The sequence below is a fragment of the Haliotis rufescens genome, unplaced genomic scaffold, assembly GCF_023055435.1.
Source record: "Haliotis rufescens isolate VD_foot unplaced genomic scaffold, xgHalRufe1.0.p SCAF_5, whole genome shotgun sequence".
Lineage (NCBI taxonomy): Eukaryota > Metazoa > Mollusca > Gastropoda > Lepetellida > Haliotidae > Haliotis > Haliotis rufescens.
Window position 1 is genome coordinate 59837755 of NW_025964223.1, and position 21325 is coordinate 59859079.

The window sequence follows — 21325 nt, forward strand, 5'->3', positions numbered from 1 at the left end:
CAAGAGCACAGGACGGCTACGTCACTTACGTGAAAGAAACACCATGGCCACCTCTACAAGACAGACAGTGAGGAACTGTTTACGTGCTGAATGTATTCGCACTAGACAACCAGTTCGAGGTGTCATTTTGATGGACCTGCAGCATTTGCTGCGACATCAATGATGTCAAGGTCACAGAGTATGCCCAATGGGAGTATGGGTGAATTTCCCAGGCTACAATTCAGGATCTGATTGCTTCCATGGGACGACAATGCCTGTCAGTTTTTTATTCTAATGGTTGCCAAGATAACAGCTGACCTTCACCTTAAAAATCTACTGTTCCATATGTGCCATATGGAACCTGGTTCAATGTCAATGATGTTTTCCAATTTTGAACAATTGATTACCATCTGTTGATCATTTATGTGATGTACAATATATTCATCTAAAATAACTTTTGCATTTTTTTTTTGCAGAGTATATAATCTCAACATATCAAAACTCTCATATCACCCTGACATATCATAACTCTCATATCACCCTATATGTGATAAATCTAATATCAACCTGCATATAATATTTTGATTCCATGTCATAACTCTCATATCACCCTTTATGTCATAAATCTAACATCAACCTGCATATCATATTTCGCTTCCAAATCATAACCCTCATATCATCCTATATGTCATAAATCTCATATCAACACTGCACATCATATCTCTAAGTGCCACAATTCTACAAGACTTTTGTATACATCACATGTATCCAGTGGTACTCGCAAACATGATCTTACAACATCATTACTCCTGGTACAACTCCCAACGGTGCAGATGCAAGATGTTGTCTGGATCAGTTCCTGATCAGTTCTAATGAACCAACTTACACCATAGCTCCAGCTTGGAGACAATAAAGAATTGTTATTGTCACAGCTCTTGCAGCAGGGGAAAAGATGACCTCTCTTGTGGTATTAGCTTCTTGTTTCCACGTTACCAGCTTGTGACTTCACAAGTTTTTACGTTGCAAAGCTTCAAGAATTGCAGATTGAGGCAGAAGTTTTGATGAGCGCCGCTGCAGAAGTCAAAAGTCCTCAGGCTTACTTTAAGACATGTAATTCAAGCAAATTAGCTCACATCATGCAACTTTACATTTTTTAATACTAGGTTGGCAAAGAAGTAAAAATTGGGGGATATTTCGTCCAGGTTTATGAGGGAAGCGGGAAGCCGTTTGCAGTACCCATGAGATAATGCTTACTGGGGTAATGGATTGGCAGTAATGTTTCCAACTTCATTGGCAAAATACTTCACAACAGCATTTTTCTGCCTGGAGATTAATAATATATGTCACTTGAAGTGTAAACTTGGTGATGACGGTGCTACATGCTCAACAGAAAAAGGGCTTCTGAAAATTTATTACTGGAATCTCCATCTGACCAGAAACAGGTTGTACACGATCTACGTTTTCTTTACTATGGAGGAACTACTTCGTGTTATGGTTGAGAGATAATTAAATGTTTCTGAACAATCATTCAGAATAAATTCAAAAAAGCAGGGAAGTTAGAGTCTGCTTGGTTAAACCGTGTCCACCTGCCATTCATCCCCTCCAGGCATCAACAGAGGTTTTTTCAAAACAGGTGAACCTTTTTACTAACAAGTCATTTACACAACTTCGGCAATCATAAAATTAGATTAATAAGCTTCTAAAAAGAGGGTACCCTTGAACCCAGACTAAAAGAACACAAATAAAGGAACATCATTAATAAATATTTTTCTGGGATATTTAAGTGGTGTTTATTTTGACAATCTAGTCTGACTAAGGCTGCGTGGGTATTGTTGTAAGAGAATATACTTAGTACATAATGTTTCAGGAGATACAGTTTTATTCTGTGAGAAGAGAGCTGAACAATGTGTCCTCTGTCAGGACATCCATCACATCCAGTGAACAATTATTTTGTTTTTTAAGACCTGTGGACAAGCATTTTCATGAAATGTCTATTCTTAAATTGCTGTATATGTCTTAGGTAGTTGTTCAGTCTTCAGGGCAACCGATGCATGCAACTGCGACACAGACCACTGCAAGGTCATGGCACATGGGCAAAGTCTCTCATAACCTTAAAATATTAAGTGAGTTATCATTTCACAAAAACTTGTCTTGAAACTTACCTTGGAACACCTTCAGCAGTTCAACTTTCTTCAACCTTTTGAAAAAACTGTAAAAGAATTAACCATGAGAACCATTGTCTTTCATCTGTATTGACAGCTAAAAAAACAATACCATGATTTTTTTTACAGCCACTACCAACCTTCAATTACATCATGAATTTCCCAACTGCATCTAGCTACTGACAATACTTCGCCAACCTTGTGACAACTACCAGCAATGATAGCTGGCCTTTCAATATCAACTGACTATGGACATTTACATTCTTCCCAATTGAAGACTGGTAGTCATACATAATTCCTGTCACAGCAACTGGAGCACTACAACGACCTTACTGGCTATAAGAGAGCAGCAATTCTCACAGCATCTGGTACCATGGTGTTCCCACAGCAAGTGGCTACCAACAATAAGAACATGATCTTCCCTAAGCAACTGGCTATTAACAATAGTATGATGGTGTTCCTACAGCAAGTGCCTACTGAAAATACTATCACAGTCTTCCCTAAGCAACTGGCTATTAACAATAGTATGATGGTGTTCCTACAGCAAGTGCCTACTGACAATACTATCACAGTCTTCCCTAAGCAACTGGCTATTAACAATAGTATGATGGTGTTCCTACAGCAAGTGCCTACTGACAATACTATCACAGTCTTCCCACAGCAACTGGCCACTGCCAAAAGTACCATGGCAACTGGCTACTGACAATAATAGCATGGTCTTCCCACAGCAACTGGCCACTGACGAAAGTACCATGGCAACTGGCTACTGACAACAATAACATGATCATCCCACAGCAAGTGGCTACTGACAATACTATCACAGTCTTCCCACAGCAACTGGCCACTGCCAATAGTACCATGGCAACTGGCTACTGACAATAATAGCATGGTCTTCCCACAGCAACTGGCCACTGACAATAATTTCATGGTCTTCCCACAGCCAACTGGCCACTGACAAAAGTACCATGATCTCTCCACAGCAAGTGGCTACTGACAAAAGTACCATGGCCACTGGCTACTGACAATAATAGCATGATCTCCCCTTCATGTGGCTACTGATAATAATATCACAGTCTTCTCACAGCAACTGGCTACTAACGGTCTTTCCACAGCAACTGGCTACCACCAACAATAGCATGATCATCCCACAGCAAGTGGCTACTGACAACAGCATGGTCTTCCCACAGCAACTGGCCACTGACGAAAATACCATGATCTCTCCACAGCAAGTGGCTACTGCCAAAAGTACCATGGCAACTGGCTACTGACAATAATAGCATGTTCTTCCCACAGCATGTGGCTACTGAAAATAATATCACAGTCTTCTCACAGCAACTAACGGCAGTTTCCCAGCAACTGCCTACCTTCAACAATAACATGATCATCCCACAGCAAGTGGCTACTGACAATAGCATAGTCTTCCCACAGCAAGTGGCTACTGACAATACTATCACAGTCTTCCCTAAGCAACTGGCTATTAACAATAGTATGATGGTGTTCCTACAGCAAGTGCCTACTGACAATACTATCACAGTCTTCCCACAGCAACTGGCCTCTGACAAAAGTACCATGATCTTCCGACAGCAACTTGCTACTGACAAAAGTACCATGGCCACTGGCTACTGACAATAATAGCATGTTCTCCCACAGCTTATGGCTACTGATAATAATATCACAGTCTTCCCACAGCAACTGGCTACTAACGGTCTTTCCACAGTAACTGGCTACCACCAACAATAACATGATCATCCAACAGCATGTGGCTCCTGATAATAATAGCACAGTCTTCTCACAGCAACTGGCTACTAACGGTCTTTCCACAGCAACAGGCTACCACCAACAATAACATGATCATCCCACAGCAAATGTCTACTGACAATAGCATGTTCTCCAACAGCAAATGACAACTGTCTGTCAAGTAACCTGATCTAGGTGTCTCAGATCTGATAACCAGACTGCCATAGCTTTAACGCCTGAAGCACCGTAATATATATATATATATATATATATATATATATATATATATATATATACACAAAGCCGAGTGGTTCGAGGACACTAAAGAAGGTATTCCCACAGTGTCTCCCGTGTGCCATCATGAGTTTGAAGTAGCTCGTGAAAAAACTAAAAACGGCAGGCAGGTAATCCCTAAGCCCATAGCGTGTCTGTCTCCTTACATGAACTTATGAAATATTTCCACAACGGGCGCCTACACGATCGTTCAGATACCAAACCCAGACGGCTTATAACCTACCATGTACAACCATACACAGACTATCTCGTGTGCAGGAGGATTCAAGTGTGTGGTTACCAACACAAACCATACAGGTTGATTGCACTCGCAACATTTGGTTCTAACACGCGATCAGTTTATGGGAGTGTTACATTGGGTGTCAATGCTTTTAGTGGCAACACAGGTTATCACTTAAACAATGAAACAACCTACCTGTCGTCTGCCGTCACTCTAGGTGGACACGTCGAGGCATCTATGGTGGCAAGTTTACTCCGTGCAGGGCATGTTAACATCGATGTCACCAGATGATGAACCCAACCCGAGAGAAATGGTCAGGCAGGCTGTCTTCGCGGCGAACCATCGACCGACCAGTGTCGCATTGGAGACAGGCCTGACAACCCGATGATGCTGTGGACATGCAGACCACTCGAAGCTGCTCGGGATTAGTGTAATGATACTATCGAGCTAGATAGCATCTCGGAGTGTATGATGACCATTAGGGTATGTTTGGGAGTTGAGAGAAGTGTCGTCTGTCCACGCACACCGTGCAACAACACTGCATCTGTGACTCCACTGAGTGACTGACTTGAGCCTTGGGCGGTACTGTTGCTTCTGTACGGTCGATACTAGCGCCAACCACATTCCGGCCAGATATCAAGCTTTCATTTTTAATACATTTATCTGTGTATCTATGTGTTTTTGCGATATTTCATTGTCCGGGGCACAAAAATAATCACCGCAAGAGCACTTGTCATACGAACAGTGATTGGAGTGCGGGTTGCAGGTTTCGGGTCCGACGCGATGTCATTGTAAATGCATATGAAAACTTCCGGCAACCTTAGCGTCTCCTACTCACGATATAGATGACATTAATACACATTAGGAAAACCGTTGTTTCAGGATGCATGCAAATACTTTGATCTATATTCACATTCATACACACTAAGACACGTATAATGCCGCCCGCAGGCCCATCACATTATATGTGGAATACATTTGAGCAAACTGGAATGTACTTCGATGCGTTCAGAAACATGTTTGACAAACTCCAGCACAGACGTGGGTAACCCGAATTAAGGAATAAAATCGAGCCCGATAACCCATCTGCCTTTATAAATGTTACTTCTTCGGTAGAGAGGTTGTGCGTTATCAGGTTAGATTGTTGAAATAATAGCACAAACCCCTTTTTATAATCTTAAGAGACCCGTGAAGATCGGGTTAGAGTAGGGACTTCAGCAACCCATGCTTGCCGTAAAAGGCGACTATGCTTGTCGTAATGTGCGACTAACGGGATCGGGTGGTCAGCCTCGCTGACTTGGTTGATGCATGCCATCGTATCCCAGTTGCGTGGATTGATGCTTATGATGTCATTAACTGGATTTTCTGGTTCAGACTTGATTATGTACAGACCGCCGTTATAAATCTGGAATGTTGCTGAGTGCGGCGTTAAACAACAAACAAACACAATCATAAGAATATCTGCGAAAAGCAGAGTCCATTATACGATTCCGACGATATCAAAACATGCGTTCACTCACAAGTGACATGTTGTGCAACGGTTGTTTTTCTTTAGAATGGATGCAGTGTCTCCGTGTTGGAACTCGTGATTCACGCACATTATCAACCTAAAAACTTCAAACAAATATTGTCTTTGAACTTTGAATTAGGTACCCTGCTTTAAGAATTGAAAGTTACGACATAACAAGCCTGGTTAATTTTAAAGATAGACAATCTGTGGTGCAGGTGTCAACAAAGGCCTATCTCAAAATACCAGATTACGTTATTTTGTCCACTAGGGCTAAAATAAAAGATGACAAATCGGAATGTGAAAACACACCCCTTCCTTTGAATTTTTTTCGAATAAAACAAATATTATCATGTCTACAAATCCCAGAACAAAGTAAATACATACCTACCTCTCTTTTCATGTGTGCCTCGACAAAGAGGACATTTTGAAAAATGGAAAAGTCTTTTTCTATCCCGAAAATATTGAATATGTACAATATCAGTAGAACGGAATTTACTTCCTTCAGCACCCTAATGTAAAGTCAGAGATTTATGTTGTTACACAGTGCGCTCCTGTGGGGTTTTATCGTACAGGAGGCATGTCGTTCAAAATGTTTGGCTGTTCCTTTGTTTAATCACACTTATACATGGCAGGAAACTCAGACTGCCAAGTTGTTATTTAGTCTTGAGAGCCGAGTTATGTGGTGGACGGATGCAAAATTGTCGTTACAGCCCTTGACAGTACTCGGTGTATCCATTAAGTATGGATTTTTGATAGGCGAACTATGTTGCATGTGAATGAACGCTGAACCCTCAAAGATTCGACTTCTAAACGATGCATGAGCCCTAAGACTTGATGTGTTGTCATGACGAGTCTCCTGTAAGTCGTGCGTTAGTTCTATCCAGTACCTGTACAGACGAATATTGTCAAGCAGTTCCTGTGATAAGTGTATGATTAGCAGCGTGTTGCGGCGTTATGCCTTATACAAGTGATACCTGGATGCCATGTGTCAGCGGTGTAGACCAGTGTTCAATGATCACTGCACGCGTCATTTTAATTTCATGTTTTTCTTTGTACATGTATGTAAAGAGAGACGGTCTCGAATTTGATGAGTTTATCCTGATCCTCAAAACATCTTTTGTGGCAATAAACTTGTTAAAAGAAATAAAAAATCAGCGAGATATTTTCCGGGCAACGGTTGAAGCACCTAGACGTGTCGTGTCCAGAGGGGAGGCTATTTGACCAAAAACGTTTGTGTGTGGCAACACTTGTTTCATATTTTGGATCGAAAGCTACCAAACAAATATCCAAATTTTGGTTTAGTCCACTGTTTTTGTTGTGTTTTTTGCTGGACTAGAATTTTTTTTTTAAAAATTCGACAAAATACAGCAGTTACTTTGTTAGAATTATTCCTGATCACATGTATATAATTGTCTCTGAGCACTGAAAATACTAGTCACTAAACCCCCGTGTCACAGAAGTGAATACAGTAAACTACGGTTATAACGAACTCAAAGGGACCACGAATTTTATTTCGTTATAACCGTAGTTCGTTATAAGCATATATACAGCATATATACAACAAATGGCCGGGACTAAAATATATGTTCGTTATATCGGTCCGTTCGATATAAGCGTGTTCGTTATAACCGTAGTTTACTGTACTTATTAGTGTACTTCTATTTGTAAACAGACTTGAAGATTTCACTGTTAAACCGACACATCCTTAAACTCTTCAGATACAACAATCCATCTTTATTTTAGATGGTTATATCAAAGCCAATATGTCAGTAAAAAATAAAAAAATAATTGTGTTGCCTGACTCCATGGACATCCAACTTTTGACGCCTGGCCTGACTGCTGGTTGTCACCCTCGAGCTGAAGTCAGGTCTCCTCAGAGTACATCCCACCAACGGACTAAACATTTCTACGACATATCCGATCAATTTGGAAATACCCGAACAGACCCCCCCCCCCCCCCCCCCCGGCCCACAAAAAAAACCAAAAAAAATGTTGGATGTATATGTATAGACCGGATGTACACTTGTCTTGTTGGGTCTGGACCGGGGGACATATTTTCCAACTTTATTCTGACATATTTCAACGTTAGTTGCCGGTATTTGTCTCAGCTGGATGACACACTCCTCCTCTTTTATATTTAGGATTTTATCGGAGTCGTATTTTATCCTGTACATAATTCAGACGCGTAACAAGACACTTGACATTAAGCTTCCTACTCAAACACTTACTGGGTTGTTTTATTCTACAAAATATCAACTTAAAGTTGGGTAGTTAATTTCAACAAAAGAGAAATATTGATGGTATTCTTACAAATTGATAGCGAATCAATTTTTTTAAAAATACAAACAGGTAACTTTTAATCGATGCTGACTGTTTACACGCTACTATTTTGGTCTCAGATTGTTTTCAAATTGAAATAGGATGGATGAAAACGGGCGTGTTTTTCGCCCCTGATGATGTCAGATGGTCGCGGTAGATTGATGTGCTGGCAGATCGCATGTCGCTTGAAGGTACTCTGTTGCCAGAGCTCCCAGATCATTGATTCGTCTGCCAACCAGTTACTCTCGTCAGAGGGGCTCCACATCGCCATTGAACAGAATTTCAAGCGGGTTTCATTTTTTTTCTGATTCTTGTCCCAGAATAATTAATGTCTTCGGTTGACCCAACTAAGCTGTAATGGTATTGTTTGTTTGTCTGTTGTTTAACGCAGCACTCAGCAATATTCCAGCTATATGACATCGGTCTGTAAATAATTGAGTCTGGACCAGACAATCTAGTGATTCATATCATGATCATCGATCCACGCAATTGGGATACGATGACATGCATCAACCAAGTCAGCGAGCCTGACCACCCGATCCTTTTAGTCGCCTCTTTCGACAAGCAGTCGCCTTTTACGGCAAGCATGGGTTGCTGAAGACCTAATCTAACCCGGATGTTCACGGGTCTAAACTGTAATGGTAGTCATGGTTTAGAATGGTTTATAGAATACACATACTCATTTACTTAACTAACATCTGAAATTACATGCATGATACAGAACCCTTCCTAAATTACACAACTGTTGGACATTCTGTAGCATCAGTAATTGAACAAGTTTGAAGGGGTTTTTTTCCCAATAGAATGGTCATATATAAAACAGAATTCTAAATATAATATTTTTTTTTTTCTAAATATAATGGACATTTCAATATGAAATGGAACTCATCTTCAACATTAAAACAAATACGACATTTTCTTTAAGTAATATCTAAACCTATATATCTTCCTGTTTGTATTTGGTATGTCGGGTAGTCTAGTGGTTAAAGCGTTCGCTCGACACGCCGAAGACCCAGGTTCGATTCTCGACATGGGTACAATGTGTGAAGCCCATTTCTGGTGACAATCCGATGACACCATAGCGATTTTCTGATTTTGCGATTATGTCATGCCTACGAGTCGGAATTTATTCTCGGATTGGTAAAACTTTGAGGTTCGGATATATCGATGATCTGATATCGTTAAATAATGATCAAATAGCCAATTCCCTCCCACTGATTTACCCACCTGAGCTTAAAATACCAGAGACCAGCTGCAGTGAAATTGCATTATCTGTTTCACATTGAGATCTATGCGCGACGATTCAGAGTGACAACGTACTATCCACAAGACTGTATGACAAGAGGGATGACTCCAACTTTCAAAAAGTCAACTTTCCCTTCATGTCTAGCAGTATTCCGGTAGCTCCAGCCTTTGATGTCCTCATTTCGCAACTGTTGAGGCTCATTCGAACATGTTCTTTCTACGACGATTTCAAAGAGCGTCACACTCTTGCTCAAAAGTTGTTTCATCAGGGTTATAACATCCAAGCCTTTAGTAAAGCTTTCAGAAAGTGTTATGGCATACACGAGAGGTTCATTGTCATTGTCTGCTTCAGGCCTTTTGTCGAATGTGACTGGCTCGCAGTTTACCGTTCAGATAATACATGTAGATGCGACATCGCAACCTTCGTTACGTCACATTCCCTGGGTTGTGAAAGTCAATTATGATAAAAAAACGTTGAGATCATAAAGCGCCTCATAGTTTTAGCAAATCTCAAAAACCATAGTAAGGTTAAAGTAAGGCCAGACCAATTTAATTAGTTAAAGGCTTTTTATCCCCAAAATGCCGGAAGGCCGGAGTCAAAAGATGAAAATATAGATCTTCTACTGAAGTGTAATTTGTCTTGTCTGTTTTCTTGTATATACACGCTGCCTCCTGATCGGTTTATTTGTTTTGAAAAGAAATCTGGTGAACATTCAAATCAACCAATCAGCGGTTTCTAACTTATCAGTTCGACTGAGTTGAGTATTAAAAGCACCATATGTGATTTCGTATCTCGAAAAAAAGCGACCACACCTGAATGTAAATAAATACTGTTGCGCCATTATATCGCTCAGGGTTAACCTGAAGTGATTATGTTCAGTCGGGATTACGTTCTGTCGGGATTACGTTCAGTCGAGATGATGTTCAGTCGGGATGATTTTCAATGGGGATGACGTTCGGTCGGGATGACATTGAATTGGGATGAGGTTCAGTCGGGATTACGTTCAGTTGGGATTACGTTCAGTCAGGATAACGTTCAGTCGGGTCAGTCGGCATAACGTTCAGTCGGATCAGTCGGTATTACGTTCAGTCAGGATTACGTTCGGTCGGGTCAGTCGGCATTACGTTCAGTCGGATCAGTCGGTATTACGTTCAGTCAGGATAACGTTCGGTCGGGTCAGTTGGGATTACGTTCAGTCGGGATTACGTTCAGTCGGGTCAGTCGGCATAACGTTCAGTCGGATCAGTCGGTATTACGTTCAGTCAGGATTACGTTTGGTCGGGTCAGTCGGCATTACGTTCAGTCGGATCAGTCCGTATTACGTTCAGTCGTTCAGATGATTTTCATTTGGAATTTCGTTTAGTCGGTATTACGTTCAGTCGAGATGACGTTCAGTCGGTATTACGTTCAGTCGAGATGACGTTCAGTCGGGATTACGTTCAGTCAGGATTACGTTTAGTTGGGATTACGTGTAGTCAGGATTACGCTTAGTCAGGATTACATTCAGTCGAGATTATGTTCATTCAGGATTACGTTTAGTTGGGATTACGTTCAGTCGGGATTACGTTCAGTCGGTTTTACATTCCGTCGGGAATGCGTTCAGTCGGTATTACGTTCTGTCGGGATTACGTTCAGTCGGCTTTACATTCAGTCGGAATTACGTTCAGTCGGTATTACGTTCTGACGGGATGACGTTCAGTCGGGGTTACGTTCAGTCGGAATTCCGTTCAGTCAGGATTACGTTTAGTTGGGATTACGTTCTGTCGGTTTTACATTCCGTCGGGAATACGTTCAGTCGGTATTACGTTCTGTCGGGATTACGTTCAGTCGGTTTTACATTCAGTCGGAATTACGTTCAGTCGGTATTACGTTCTGACGGGATGACGTTCAGTCAGGATTACGTTAAGTCAGGATTACATTCAGTCGGGATGATGTTCAGTCAGGTCCATCAGAAGAAGAGTACGGGAGCCTGGTGACGCATGTTAATCAGCGGCATCGATGTGTTTAATGCCGAAAGTGAACCCGGTAGCGTTGTTTTCATTAACAGTAGATGACAACATTCCCAATCTGCAGTGTATTGATATGCAAGAAAATAAATAATTACAATGTTCTCCAGAAATTAAAAAGAAAAGTTTAAAAAAAAAAATTTTCCGAAATGATAATGCGTCGGGAATAACACACCCATAATATTTAATTGTCGTAATTTAATGTTAGCCACACCACCCTCAGTTGTGGACAAAGAACCAACACGCCATAACCAGGGCTAGACTGAGGGCTTACCAGAACACACCAATGCGTTCTTCTTTCTCTGAAAGGTCCCCACTGGGCCATGTTTAATTATTGTCAGACGTAGACCTCGCTCCTCTCCTTCAGGCCTTTCTGACCTGTCGTGAATATTCCTGTGGGGATGGCTATTTGTTTTGTGTGATTGAAGTGTCAGCATCTTTTATTGCAGCGTATTTCCTTTATATAAGTTTGTCTTGAGTTGTAAACCGTTTCCGATGCGTATGAGCTCTGTGACGTCTGTGTGTCTGGTGACATGTGTGGCGTCTGTGTGGCTGGTGACACGTATAACGTCTGTGTGTCTGGTGTCACGCTTTATGCGTGCGTGCGTGTGTGTGTGTGTGTGATCACTTCCGCCCATGACGCGTACGTGAGTCTGGTGACACATGTGGACCAGTGGCATCTTGGATGATATTGTAGCATGGCCAATACACACGTCACTACCAATACTATCATAATCCACGCGGTTCCTCCATTGAAGACAGCCTCCGTGGTCTAGTGGTAGAGAGTCTGCCCGGAGAGCAGAAGGTCCGACCAAGAGACGTTAAAAGATGGTACTTGTTGTTACCCTGTCTGGCGCTCGGCATTAATGGGCTACGACAAGGACTGGTCGGCTGGTATACTGTGTCTGAGTGGGGTATTCATGTGAAACTGCGACATGGTATCTCAGTAGGCTAGCACTATAAACTGGCATCAGTCTGGACTAGTACAAGCACACACACACACACACACACACACACACACACACACACACACACACACACACACACACACACACACACACACACACACACAGCCACACACACACACACACACACACACACACACACACACACACACACACACACACGTGTATGCACGTCGCTATATAAGTGCAATAATCTTGGACGCGACGTAAAACCCCATTTCACCTCACCTCCTCCATTGCAGCACTGTAACGCAATACCTTTGAGCAAAATAATTAGTCTTATAAAAAGTGTTTTTTCACAAATTGGAAAGCATTCGAAGCTGGGTCTTATGCATCCCAGGCAAACGCACTGACCACTTGGCCACCTTGCCGCGCCCTGGTAAATATGGGCGACGGCTGGACATACATAGACACCAATGGACACATAAATCTCCCCGTGGAATCCGTCGTAAATTAATCGAGCCATGCCGCTGCGACCGCTGGACGAACGCAGTGCTTGCATTGCTGAATCAGAATTACCAAGAGAAATTCGACCTGTGCTAATGGTATTGTGATTACACAGAAAATGTCAACAGGATAATATCCTATCCTAGACCCAGATGATGATGACTCGTGTGTCTCAGAGATGAACTCCGATTACAAATGTCAGTGTTGAAATCAATTATCAACATTTTGAAAACCAAGACGGATGCATGCACAGGTACAGACACAACTTCGCTTTGACCGAAAACCTGACCCATCTGAGGATAATATTCATCTCTGAGTATGTGACCCTGAAGGCAGTAAAGCATCTGTTGCGTCACATTACAGTTTGCCGTGACGGCATGGAGTTGATACCGACTGTGTTGTTTATATGCAGAGGCGACAAAAAGCGTCTACACGACATCGGAGACCTTCTAGCGTCATCTGACAAGGGATGGCAATGGTATTGTATATAAGGCGGTGGAAGAGTCTCTCTAGTAGGTTATTATAAAGTTGTATCATATAAAGGCTTGTGTCATCGATGCGATAAACTTCATCATGATCCGATAAATATGCAAATGAGGAACTACTTTCAAGCGCCAGATGTCAATGTGATGCCTTCTTACTTAATGAACTATTGCTTAGATGTGCTTAGATAGGGGGCTTCCAATGTGATGTGTCGCCGAAACATGGCGAGAAGCATGGCTTCACTCGTTTGGCACTATATGATAAATTCGGTTCGCTCCAAACATGTATCCATACGCGATTTCCAAAGCTTCGGAATATACATCGCATAAAAATGACTGAAAAGGCTCGCATAATCCAGTTTGTCTTCCTAATACATACATATGTATGTGATACTTACGATACGAAAACACACTCGGTTAATAATCGCTATCTATGTTATAATATTAATTTTTATTATTCAATCCGTCGAGGTAATGTTATTCGAAGGGCGATAGTTGCTACGTCCCTAATCATCTCAAGTTGAAGTAAATAAAGCAATTCGTTGTTTGTCATTTCTCCCAGGGTTCAACCAGTACGTTTCTGTTAAGGTAACTCAATATGGTAGTCTACAGCCTACTCCACGGTGACATGTCAAATCCAAACAGGGGCAGCTGATGTCCGAAGCGATTCCCTATTTTGACTTGTCCTATTTGTTTCCGTGTTTCGGGGGAACAATTGACTTGCTTTTGCATGTGTTTGTCATGGTTGTCCCTGGTGGGGCGGGCTACGCTTACCTTTTCTCAATGACTCATGAACACATGCCTATGATATAGTCGGAATCGTACTGTGGAGTCCTAACATCTTTCTCATAATTTTGAAAAAGGGTTTTGTCGTTTTTAAACTAAGCGGCAAAAGAAAGTATAGGTTGGCAATTTGTAATTTTCCTAAAAACAGAAATAACTAGTGGAAAGTTGGTATTGGGAATATGACTGCCCAGGAACAGGTACCCCAAAAAAACCTCACCCGAACGCGCCACCTTTGACGGCGCTCGTGCGGTGACAAAAAATGGTGAAACAGGTTTCCCGCCTATGGCATAAACTGCACGTGCATGTTAGCTGTATAAATGCGTTCGTCTGCAGGGTAAAACCACACGTGATGAAAGCACCCAAAAGAAATGCCACGACTGTCACAGGAGCAGAGAGCGAGAGCCATCGGTGTGGCCGAAATGGGGGAAACACAGGTCCAAATTGCCAGAAGGTTTGGTTGTACACCATTGACAGTAGCCAGGCTGATTCAACGGTACAGGCAGACAGGGAGGACACAGGACATACCTAGAACCGGACGACCCCGAGTGACAACACCACTGGAAGACGGTCAGATACGGTTCATTCATCTGAGAAACAGATTCGTAACGGCGACGGCGACGGCAGCAACAGCGTTTGGACATCCCATTAGCCAACGTACAGTACTACGACGACTTCATGCTGCTGGAATCCGAGCGTATCGTCCTTTCCGAGGAATGACACTGGCTGCTCAACATCGACGCCTGAGACTGCGATTGGCGAGGCAGGTTCGACGCTGGCAAGTGAGAAATTGGCGTCGAGTGTTTTTTTACTGATGAAAGTCGGTTTAACTTGTTTCGAAATGACGGCAGAGAACGAGTTTATCGACGCAGAGGGGAACGTTTGGCTCCGGCGTGTATTCGAGAGGTCCATCCATTCGGCGGGGGAGGTGTCATGGTGTGGGGCGGTATTTGTGGAGATCAGAAGACTGATTTTGTGATTATACAGGGAAACCTGAACGCTGTGCAGTACAGAGACCAAGTGCTGCAGCCAGTTGTGCTTCCGTTCTTACAAAACCAACAGCAGGGGACATTGTTTCAACACGACAATACCAGGCCCCATACTGCAAGACAGACTCGGAACTTTCTAAACCAGCAGAACGTTGACGTTTTGCCCTGGCCTGCCCACTCACCCGATATGAATCCTATTGAACATCTGTGGGACCATCTTCACAGACAGATCAGAGCACGCCATCAGCCTCCCGTCAACAGACAAGAATTACAGCAGGCCCTGAGAGACGAGTGGCAACGGATTCCAGTCCACGTCATCAAAAGACTGACGTCATCGATGAGGCGGCGTATCACAGCATGCATTGAGGCAGCTGGAGGTCATACACGCTATTGAAGGCAACTGTGTCGACAATGAACTTGCAGTGTGTCTGACACTTTTGAAAATGAAATTTCTTACCCCACCATTGTTGAACCTTTAGCTTACATAACCTGTGATTGCACAATTTCATTCAAACTGTGGTTGATCAATCATTTGTTACCCCTCCCTAGATTATATTATAATTCACAACAAAGCCTCTTCTTGTTATTTTTTTATCGATCATGGAACTTGACCTATACTTTCTTTTGCCGTCCAGTATATTTAGGTGGAAGGGAAGCCAACTGCGGCTGTTATATGGAAGGGAAACAAACCACATCTGTCAGATGGAAGGGAAAACGCCAATGAACCCCTTTTCAATCCCGTTTTGTGCAGACTCCGTTGCATCGAGACCGAGTGGTTTCTCAGAAGCTCCATGTTAACACGTCCCTGGGAGCCATCGAGTGAATTCAACAGTCTATAAATGGTTAACTGTACCAACAGAACGTTAATTTGTCATCACGAAGGAACTCGGCGAACGCCAATGGACGTTGTGAGGTCCGCTTCATCGCTCTCTTAACTGAACACACGTCCGGGCAATTAGCTCCCACATCGCCACGTGTGTTACCAATCAATGGACTGATGTTATAACCTGAGCACCTAGGTAATGGTTGCCTGATAAGGTGTAGAAACCAAACGCCCTTTCTACAAAACGTTGTGCCGCCCTAGGTACTGGACACTAATCAAAAGACTGTCGTTCTCGCCACCCCGAGGACCTACAAGTGCTAATTGGTGGACAACATGCTTCAGGATCGCATGCTGCGCTTGCAATGAGCGCGAGAATAAGCCAACCGTTACTGTCAATCGATACTTTCATTGAGACCGGCTTACACTAATAACGACTTCTTGGACCGGCTTATTGCTAGCGATTAGTTTTAATATGCTACAAGACACCCTAACCTCCATGCAGTTCCATTATTAAACCATGCATGTTAATACTAAGTGTGATAGAGATATTCCCTAACGCTGAGCGCCGTTGAGTGACACAAAGCCTCGACGCAATGGCTCTTCACTTAATCTATATAGGAATAACATGCTCCAACGGAGGTGAATAACAGACACGCCAGTTCTACAGTGACGCCATTCGATGCGGGGCGAGGCAATAATGATTGTCGTATACGATGTTTACGTATTCTATGAAACAGAAAACAAACTGAGTTAAGTTTTAGAAAGTACACCTTCAGCAATATTAGCTACATGACGGCGGTCTGTAAATAATCGAGTCTGGACCAGACAATCCAGTGATTGACATCATGAGCATCGATCCACGCAGTTGGGATACGATCACATGCATCAACCAAGTCAGCGAGCCTGACTACAAGATCCCGTTAGTCGCCTTTTACGACAAGCATAGTCGCCTTTTACGGCTAGCATGGGTTACTGAAGACCTATTCTACCCCGGATCTTCACGAGTCAAAAACTACACCTACTTGTGCGACATGTACTAACGTTAAGTCTCTGAAAATATCTAATTATGATCGCAACAAACAACTACATTTATATTGAGAAGGGGCCCCAGTGCGATGGGTGATTCAGAACCTGAAGCTGGGGGAAAATCTAAGCTTGGTTTATTTTGGACTATTCTGTACAGATGGGTGGAAGAGGAAAATAGACAGTTCAGGGACTGTGAGGCGGACTAGTGTGGGCACTGAAAGCAGACATCGGCCTTCTGATCATAGCCACATAAAGGGGTTGGAATGGAGACTTGATACGAGGCACTCTGGTTGTTGAACATTGTCAAGTGGAACAATAATCGACTTGAAGTTGCTAGAGTCACGCGCCTTGACATTTATAAGATATGCAGCTCGACGGTCACATGACCTGCGTCTTGATGTCACTGGGGGCATGCCTCTTGACGGTCGTAGGATATGCTCATTGAAATTTATTAGATATGCCGCTTAACAGTCGTAGGATATGCGCCTTCACATTTATTAGATATGTCTCTTGACGATCGTAGGATATACGCGTTAACATTTATGAGATATGCCTCTTGGCGGTCGTAGGATATGCGCCTTCACATTTATTAGATATGCCTCTTGACGATGGTAGGATGTGCGCCTTCACATTTATTAAATATGCCTCTTGACGATCGTAGGATATGCGCTTGAACATTTATTAGATATGCCTCGTGACGATCGTAGGAAATACCCTTTGACATTTATTAGATATGCCTCTTGGCGGTCGTAGGATATGCGCTTGAACATTTATTAGATATTCCCCTTGACGATCGTAGGAAATGCCCTTTGACATTTATTAGATACGCCTCTTGGCGGTCGTAGGAAATGCCCTTTGACATTTATCAGATATGCCTCTTGACGATCGGAGGATATGAGTCTTGACAAATATTAGATATGCCTCTTCGCTACCGGAGGATATGATCCTTGACATTTATTAGATATGCCTCTTGACGATTATACGCTGTGCCTGGACATTTATTAGATATGCCTCTTGGGGATCGTAGGATATGCGTCTTGACAATAATTAGATATGCCTCTTGGCTACCGGAGGATATGATCCTTGACATTTATTAGATATGCATCTTGACGATTATAGACTGTGCCTTCACATTTATTAGATATGGCTCTAGGTGGACATGAAAGTAGGCCCTTAGCATCACCTGGGTAGCCGGTTGAGCCGTTAAAGCGTTTGATGCGATCCTACCGGGTTGCACCGGAAGGACAAAAAAATAAGCTACTACCGGGTTGCACCGGAAGGACAACAGGATAAGGTACTACCGGGTTGCACCGGAAGGACAATAGAATAAGGTACTTCCGGGTTGCACCGGAAGGACAACAGAATAAGGTATTTCCGGGTTGCATCGGAAGGACAACAGATTAAGGTACTACCGGGTTGCACCGGAAGGACAACAGAATAAGGTACTTCCGGGTTGCACCGGAAGGACAACAGAATAAGGTACGTCCGGGTTTCATCGGAAGGACAACAGATTAAGGTACTACCGGGTTGCAACGGAAGGACAACAGAATAAGGTCATTCCGGGTTGCACCGGGAGGACAACAGAATAAGGTGCTACCTGGCTGCATCGGAAGGACAACAGAATAAGGTACTACCGGGTTGCAACGGAAGGACAACAGAATAAGGTCATTCCGGGTTGCACCGGGAGGACAACAGAATAAGGTGCTACCTGGCTGCACCGGGAGGCCAACAGAATAAGGTAAAACAGTCAGTATACAGGTGTAGGAGATCCAGGCAATGTCCGCAACTGGGCGCGAACAGATACAGGTACTGAGTGCACAACGGGATGTTTATTAGTGACAAAAGTTACAAACAAGACTTCATATTTCCTACTGGCGATCCTCAGGAGGAGTTTTAATCAAATTCGCGAGCTGTTTGTAGTTAGCGGCCATAAATTACTTGTCGATCAATAAGAATCGACGGTTAGTCTCGTGTGAAATTACAGCAATCACGTATCAAAGGATAAATAATTACCAAAGACAAAAAATAGATCGTCGGTCGATCACGCTCATTTTTCTTGTTAAGCGAGATGCACAGGAATGTTTTATCCCCAGTACCGATCACGCACGGACACGACTGTCAGGGCGAGTGTCAGACACGTCACGTGGTATTGATGTCAGCCAATCACTGAAGGTGATGACGGCGATACTCTTGATGTTAAATGCACACTTAATGACTACAGTTTGGCGTGTTAAGTGAGATACCAGTGACGTTGTGGCAGTGTTGTCAGAGAGGGAATGTCAGCTATTGTTCATGTTGTTACAGTCGTCACGTTAAGAGTTTTATTGTTTCCTTGATATAATAATTCAAGTAATTGCTGCACTATTTATAAAAAAAGTAGGGGGTTTTAGAAAATAACAGATGATTACAGAAATACAAAGAGGTATCAAGTGATGGTAATGGATGGCTAAGAAAAGGGAAGGAGTATCATGACAGCCAACAGAACATGATGGCGGTGTATTGTAAGAGTGCAAACAACTAAGCAAGACGAGGATGTGGAGTCAAAATTGAAAGTTTGAGATGACCTGATCAATAATGGGTCATTGCCCGCACGATTGGTCAATCATTCATTCATATAGCGTGACAGGGTCCGAATCTGTCTGACAATTTGAGGGAGTCTTTTCCACTCCTCCTGCAGCACCTGGCGCAGTTCGGCCAACGTAGCTTGTGGCCTTTGACCTCGGCGTTAACAATTCTCTATCATGTCAATGACTTGCTCTTTGAGAGAAATGCCAGGACTCATGGCTGCCCATGTTTAGCTGCTGGAGGTAGACAGTTACGATACGTGCAGGGTGGGCGTTAAGGTCTTGACAGACAAAACGTTGACCAGCATGGCGCGCAAACGGTACCAATATTGACGTCATTATGTTGTCTCGTGTGTGCGTGCGTGCGTGCGTGTGCGTGTGCGTGTGCTAGCCGACGGAGATACCATGCGGCAGTTTAAACGTGAATACCCCACTCAGACACAGTATACTCCAAGCCGACCAGTCCATATTTTATCCTCTTAAGTTCCCCATCGCAGTCAATCAGAGAGAGAGAGAGAGAGAGAGAGAGAGAGAGAGAGAGAGAGAGAGAGAGAGAGAGAGAGAGGTCCCTATTTTATCTTCCCATACTGAAACGTTAACCCTAAAGGAGACATGCGGTCACATTTCGGTCGGAACAGACAATACCATAGTTCGTAAAGAATTGAGATTATTACTGAATTGAGATTATTACCGTCTATATGTAACCCTTAACTTGTCTCGAATAGATATTACAATTTTTAACGTATCCCTAATTGCACGCGGTAGCTTATATGACATGTTTCTATTACAGACAATACACTGGAAACAGCGGTGACACAACAGTTCTGAGCCTAACTGCGAAGGATGTATAGTACGCACTTAACAGTTTGCATGTGTTAGGTACACTACTTTCCATCATGCTCACATGCTGAATTTGAACCAAATACGCAACCAGGCAGCATATGTCTACAGCCATCAATGTGACTAGGTATTCTCTGTTTATTAACATGGACAAAACTGGCCCGCGCTGTCCTTCTAACTCCTGATCAGAAACATAATCAAAATCACTCGTGAGAAATGACGTCGTTTCGAGGCAGGAGCAGACCCAGCATGTATTGTTGAGCGATGTGTAACCATTGATGAGCCATGGGTTCTATCAGCCAGACACTGAAAACAGTCAAAGCAGTAGAAACATCTAATGTCTCCTCCTCCGAAGAAGGCACAGTCTGATATATGTGTTGGCAAGGTAAAACGCCAGATCATTAATGGCCAATATTTTGCCTATCAGCTGCGGCAACTACTTGAAAATATCAAGGCTAAACGTCACTGTGTTGTTCCAATAAGACGAAGTACATGTGCACTCATGAGCTTTGAACTCGTCGAACATCCTCCGTATTCACCAGATTTGGCGCCGTCAGATTTCATCTCTTCCCGAAGCACACTGGCAAGCATTATGCTAATCATGATGACGTTATTTCCGCTGCGGAGGACTTTTTACACCTCCTGTGGCCTTCTACACCCTTGGGATCCAGGCACTCCAGCATCGTTGGCAGAAGTGAGTGGACCTCGGAGGGGGATTGTGTTAGAAAATAATTATCAACCAACTGCACCAGTGCAATCCGTCGTAGTAAGACTCAGTCAACCCTCATACAAAACAAAACACAAAAGACACTGGTAAGTCTAGATCCCAAAAAAAGTTTTAAGTCTTCAGTTTTTTAAAATCTCCCATTTTAATCATATTAAATATTGAGGGGTGCCTTGAGGGGCAGTTTCTGGGATCTGATGGAACGATCA

The 21325-nt window shown here is 42.9% G+C and overlaps 1 protein-coding gene across 2 annotated transcripts in view; it reads right to left on the reverse strand.

Moving 5' to 3' along the window:
• The window catches only part of LOC124140336 (potassium voltage-gated channel subfamily KQT member 1-like), a 158923-nt gene extending 153761 nt beyond the window's left edge, over positions 1 to 5162 (reverse strand). Inside the window, exon 1 of one of the 2 annotated variants that reach the window (XM_048384046.1) lies at positions 4588 to 5162. The gene's annotated coding sequence lies outside the window, so the exon portion shown is untranslated. The remainder of the gene's footprint in view (positions 1 to 4587) is intronic. The other variant, XM_048384048.1, reaches the window with a different exon arrangement.
• Positions 5163 to 21325: the final 16163 nt, after the last annotated feature.